Source organism: Aedes aegypti, chromosome 1 (assembly GCF_002204515.2).
Source record: "Aedes aegypti strain LVP_AGWG chromosome 1, AaegL5.0 Primary Assembly, whole genome shotgun sequence".
In the NCBI taxonomy this organism is placed as follows: Eukaryota; Metazoa; Arthropoda; class Insecta; order Diptera; family Culicidae; genus Aedes; species Aedes aegypti.
In genome coordinates this window covers 190,391,440-190,397,466 of record NC_035107.1, presented here as the reverse complement: position 1 = coordinate 190,397,466, position 6,027 = coordinate 190,391,440, and the positions used below count along the sequence as shown (strand labels likewise).

The 6,027-nt window shown below is 42.2% G+C and overlaps 1 long non-coding RNA gene across 2 annotated transcripts; it reads left to right on the top strand.

Moving 5' to 3' along the window:
* Positions 1 to 2,962: 2,962 nt before the first annotated feature.
* LOC5577505 lies at positions 2,963 to 3,859 on the top strand. Of its 2 annotated transcripts, XR_002499002.1 has the most exons (4): positions 2,967 to 3,084; positions 3,146 to 3,282; positions 3,380 to 3,495; positions 3,561 to 3,859. It is a non-coding gene; the product is annotated as an uncharacterized LOC5577505 (long non-coding RNA). The 2 variants fall into 2 exon arrangements; XR_002499001.1 differs by having other exon boundaries at positions 2,963 to 3,084; positions 3,146 to 3,495.
* Positions 3,860 to 6,027: the final 2,168 nt, after the last annotated feature.

Sequence of the window (6,027 nt, the reverse complement as noted above, 5' to 3'; positions counted from 1 at the left end):
AACATGCATTGGTATTATTTTTTCAGGCCCTAGTCAAAGGGAATCATACATAATACATTTATGAATTCATTGACCATCAACAGATTACATGTTGCTAAAGGCAATAAATTACAATAAATGCCCAAAGATCGAGCACCGCATCGCAACCTGATGATAGTTAAATCATGCATGACACATGTACCGGAAACGAATGAATTGAACAAGTTAGCATTGCTTTTTCTTTCCGAGTGATGATTGTTTCGATCGCATTTCACTGATCATTTAGAACGATTTGAAAACAATCATTATCATCGACTGGGAAAAGGCAGTGCTAACGTGTTCATTTTTTGTATTCATTGAAGCTCACGGTGGTGCTCTTGGCTCACCCACAGTGGATTTACAAATGTGCTTCATAATAACCTATTTTTTACAATTTATTTTCGTAAGATAAATGGTTACTTTGAACGGGATTGACTTTTAGATATGCATTGCCATCATGCCTGGAAATGAAAAATTCGAAATTTTCATGCAGGCATGCTGTTCAGTGAAAACAATTCCCGAAAAAAGAGATTTTCAAGAACCTCGAGATACAAACCTCAACCAAACTATGTTAAAACTTGCTCCAATCATGAAATTGTGTTCGGCAAAAGTTCGTAGAATTGGATAAACTACTATGTAGAAGTATTTCCGATAAATTTTGATGTTTCGTTCGGTAGTTATGATTTTTTAAAGCTTGAAAATAGCCCGAAAACACATAATTGATTTGAAGCACAACTAAATTTACTCTAAATTGAGTGAAATTTTGGCCAGAAGTTCATTTCGCAATGAAAAATCAAAGTATTGGTTGACTGGGGAGTTTCCAGACATTTTTAAAAATATGAATAGGTCTACTCAGGAGTCCCGCAAGGTTCCATCCTGGGCCCGGTGTTATGGAATGTCATGTACGACGAGGTGTTGAGATTAAAATTCCCGGCGGGTGTGGTCATCGTTGGCTTTGCCGACGATATTACGCTGGAGGTCTACGGTGAATCGATCGAAGAAGTGGAATTGACTGCAGCCCACTCGATCGTAATTGTGGAGGAGTGGATGAGCTCCAGGAAACTGGAATTGGCTCACCACAAAACTGAGGCGGTTGTTGTCAACAACCGAAAGTCGGTGCAGCAAGCGGTGATCAGTGTAGGCGACTGCACGATCACTTCGAAGCGCTCCGTCAAACACTTGGGGGTGATGATCGACGATAAGCTTACCTTCGGTAGCCACGTCGATTATGCCTGCAAGAGAGCCTCCACAGCTATTGTCATCACCGGTATGGTGCCTATTGGTATCCTTATCATGGAAGACATAGAGTGCTTCGAAATGCGCGGCACAAGAGGCATACGCAGGACTGCCAGACTGGCCTCCATGGTCAAATGGCAGCGTGCGTGGGACAGTTCCACCAAGGGAGTGTGGACTCACAGGTTGATTCCGAGGTTAGATATCTGGGTCAATAGGCGCCATGGGGAACTAACATTCCACCTAACACAGGTCCTTTCGGGTCATGGATGCTTTAGACAATATCTACACCGTTTCGGTCATGCGGGTTCTCCCGAATGTCCAGTTTGTGCAGGTTTAGAGGAAACGGCGGAACACGTTTTGTTCGTGTGCCCGCGTTTCCGCACAATGCGTGACCGCATGTTAGCCACATGCGGTCGGGACACGACTCCGGACAATTTGGTCCAGAGGATGTGTGAAGACGAGTTTGGCTGGAATGCCGTTTCATCGGCTATCACCCACATCGTCTCGGAACTGCAAAGGAGGTGGCGAGTGGACTCGAGGAGTGGCTAGTGCAGACGCTAAACAACAGGTGGTCCAAGGGTTCGCAGTCGGCTACGTAGGTCATACCGGTGCCCTACGGTCGAAATCGACCCTTACAGCGATTAAGTGGCCGCGGGGAGAACATCCTGGTAGCGCTGCTGTCGTAGCGCCGGCCTACTGGGTTGGTACGAGCCTCTGGTTGTTCGGGGCAGGTGGAGGCCCCTTCGTCAGCAATCCCAGCTGGTGCTAGCTGATAGGGCCTGAGCCTTCAGTAGGTCAAATTGCGAAGCCCGCAGTATCAGTTCTTGATACCTGCGGTGCAGCTGGGCGCGGGCGTAGTGGTCGACCCTGCCCGCTTTCAGCGGACAACGGGAGGTGAGGACCACCTGGAAAGCTGGCAAAGCGCCAGCATGCTACCTTGGTGGACCCCCCTAAGCGTGTCATCGATGTTCGTTGCTGCATGGCTACGCAGCTAACCTGGAGGATGCGATGTGCAATAGCCCCTCTCCGAAGCAATGCCTTCTTGGTGGTCCCGGAGAGACGAAGGGTTTGGCGGCAATGGAAATGGTTTAGTGGGTCGGGGGTGTAGTCCTGTTTACTGCTTGCATGTAGTAAATGGTCCCTAACCCCACACGGCGTCTGTTGAGCAGATTATCCCCCCATTGCTTAGAAGAAAAAAAAAAACATATGAACAGCTATCACTCGCAATAATCATACGAGTACCCTCAGTGCTGTGAAAATCACCTACCACTAGAAATTCGTTTTCGTTTTCGATGCTGAATTCAAATCCAAAGATCACTTTACTCCGTGAGTGAACCACGAATCCTGAGAACCAGCTCCGAACAACTGCTGTGTTTTTGTTTTTTTTTTTTATTTGTTAATGTTAACGCAAAAAACTGCTTTTCCAGTTTTCACATTTGCATCATTTTGATTTGTGCCTTAATATATCGGGCATATATGAAGCTTCCTGAGTTAGATAATTACGACCAGTGTTGCAAAATTCGCGTTTTGTATCGAGTTATGTACTATATAACAATAACGTCCCTCCCCTGCCTCCCTATGTCTACGCCCATGGTGGCTCTCAATTATAGGACTCTTACGATAAAATGAATATTCACAGTGATGCCGACAATTACTGGCGTTTACAAATACTATTAGTATCGCTTTTCAGTGTTCCGTCTTTGTCATGCCGCTCAATAGTTTAAATGGTCTCCTCATCGTAACACTTGTTGCCAGTCCAGTCGTCCAACATGAAGCTAATATATTTGTTTTCGATTTTATCGATTCACAGCTGCTATTTGCTGCAAAGAGGTTCGTCATTTTTGTTACCAAAATAAAATCCAACGGTCTAATCATTATCCACATTTGATAGCACACACCCTCCCTATGCCTGCTCCTCAATTCTTGGAAGAAAACATTTGTGGGCTTCCGTTAGAGCCGGAACGATGTTTGTGTAAAACGCAAGATGACGTTTCAGAATGCGAATATTTTTCGTGAAAGAGCAGTAATGTGAGTGAATAAAGCGCCCCCAATCGCATTATTTTTGCCTTTGGTAGAACAAAATAATTTTTCATGGAGATTTGATTCGCATTATTAAAATGCTCAGCCATCAATGGCAGCCATCAATCAGATTGGTTCGAATATTCGGAATGGACCTTCGGGAAAATCGCGTCATACTTTGTTTCATTCTGTTTTCCAGTTATTTTGGGCTGATTGAACCACGTAAGTATTGATTCTATAATCATGATTTAGTTTCAACAGAATGAAAAGCCTAATACCATTTTCAGATATTGATTCAAACAAACATCCCGAGATGGTATGCAATCCGAAAGTTGTTTTCAAAGATGAATGTGGTAATATTTGCGTTTGTAATCCACGGAGTGTCGCTCTATGTGACGATAAAGTTATGAAGAGATGTGGCTAATGATCGGTGACTAAGGCAATCAACATACTTTTCAATTCAAATCAAATATACGGGAATTCACATGCTGCCGCTGATTCGAACAAACTAGTGTCAACCTCAGTGAAAACAACTCTAAACCTTCTCATTAATAAAGAAATACAACAGCAAAACTTTCCGCTACAACCCGAAAGCTTTCCGGAAACACTACCGGATCCATTAAATTAAGCTCATTTTCCTCTCTAATTCCATTTTCCGGTTCCCAGGCTGATGCGACCTCTTCTTGTGTTTTCCATTCGTTATCATTTGTCCTCACGGTTTTTAGCTTCCGGAATCTGTGCCTCCACTCCGCGCAGACCTATATGGTGCAATGGCGTTGCGTCGGTAGCAGAACTATAAATATTCATCCTGTTTCCGGGCTTGTGAGCATCATCTACCTCAACCCAACCAACGCCAAAATCCACCGCATCATTTGTCCCCTTGTCTGACTGGCACCGTGTGGCCAACCGGGAAAATACACCCCATTCGCGGAAAATATCGCCCACTGCATCCCTGAGCAGCGGAATCTACACCAGCTACCAGAACATCGAAGCAAATTATTAAGCTCGTATAATTAAAATTTAATTTTATACGTGTGTTTTTGTGAGCTGGTGCGTGAAAAGCTGGATCGACCCTAGCCCACCAAGTAAGTTAGATGATCATGGCAGCAGTGATTCGCACTATTCGTCTAATGGCAGCTAGCCCGCACAGACACCCCCGTAATTATGCTAATTTCGTTCGTTCCATCACCAATAGATGGAGGCAGCCTACAACAGGGTGCTCTAATGAGTTCGAACCCTTCTTCCTTGTGCTTCGTTGAGCATGGGTTAATGTTTTGTTCCATTAACACCTAGGTTCTTATTAACGTTGATATCGCGGCCGTAGACAACTTCATTGATCCTAAACCGCTCCGCGTATGAGTTTCATTTGGAATCATGGCAGATGTTATCATATTAAATGATTTAAACTTGAAATTAATGTATAACTTCTGAAAACAGTAGACGGTCCCATAGCCACTTTTGAAAATATTACTCAATATAACGTCATTTTTTTTTGACGTAGGACTACGTCACACCGGGGATTTTTTTAGCGGCTTTCAGTCTCAAAGGCAATCAGAACTAAAATATTTCTTCTACGCCCAACGTTTCGATTGTATTTTCAATCGTTTTCAAGGGTTCTAAAGGAACAAATTGGACAACGTTACATACATAATTTTAACGAAAAGACACTGTTACTTACAGAAAATTTGTTCTTTGTCTGGTGGTTGTGTTTCATGGATTTGGGTGAAGTATTTGATCTTCATCAATTTCCTAAAAATTATTCAACAAACAGACACATTTCACAATTTAAATTTTACAACACTAAAGGCATTAACTAACTATTTAATAGGTTTACAGACGGAAAACTTGGACTACGGTTCACTACTCAGTTTGCTTCTCTAAAACAGTGAGTTATTTCAACCGTCATTTTGTATTGATTCTTTAATAAAGGTTGAGATGGGTGCCTAATATTGTATGCAAGTTAAGTGGGTTGAAATAGTCTATTGGGTGTCATTATCATTTTCGTTAGTGTTTGTCTGATTACTTATTGTCTGTCTACCCGAGGAGGAACAAATAACTCCCCAATAACTTATGCATACCATATTTTGGTATCATACCAAAATTAGGTATTGTTCAGTTGTCATTACCTCAATTTGGTATTATAATGGTATTGAAAAAAATCTTTAAACAATTAAAAATACTTCATTGAGGTATTAAACAGCTATTAAGGTCTGCTGGAGGTATTGAACTACTATTGAAAAATTTCACTTTTATATGAAAATCCATCAAGTATTATTGAGGTATTACAATACCTAATCTAGTTATCAGTTTGGTGTTCGTATAATATGCTTGAGATATTATTTGAGGTATTTTACCTCTTATGCAGGGCTCATTCATACCTCATCCAGGTTGTAAGTATTGGAAATTATCTGGTATGGAATACCTTAGTTTGGTATTCAGAAGTTATTTTCTTCTGCTCGGGTATCTACATGGTTTGTTTTGATTTTTGCTTTGAGTGTGTGCAAAATTCCTGCATATGTCGTACTTAAACTATCACAGTCGCTTTCGTTTGTTTACCGTTTTGTCCGTGTTGATGATATGGCAAACTTCCAAAACGGGGAGAGCGGAGTATCGCCTATGGCAATCTAATATCTCCACTCCATCCAAAAAGAAACGATGGTTGTTGTCGGTCGAATGCACTAGGAGAGCGGTTCTCTCTTTAAGCTGTTCATAACAGCTATGAACTCGCACTGAACTACTTTGCCGAAGCCACTA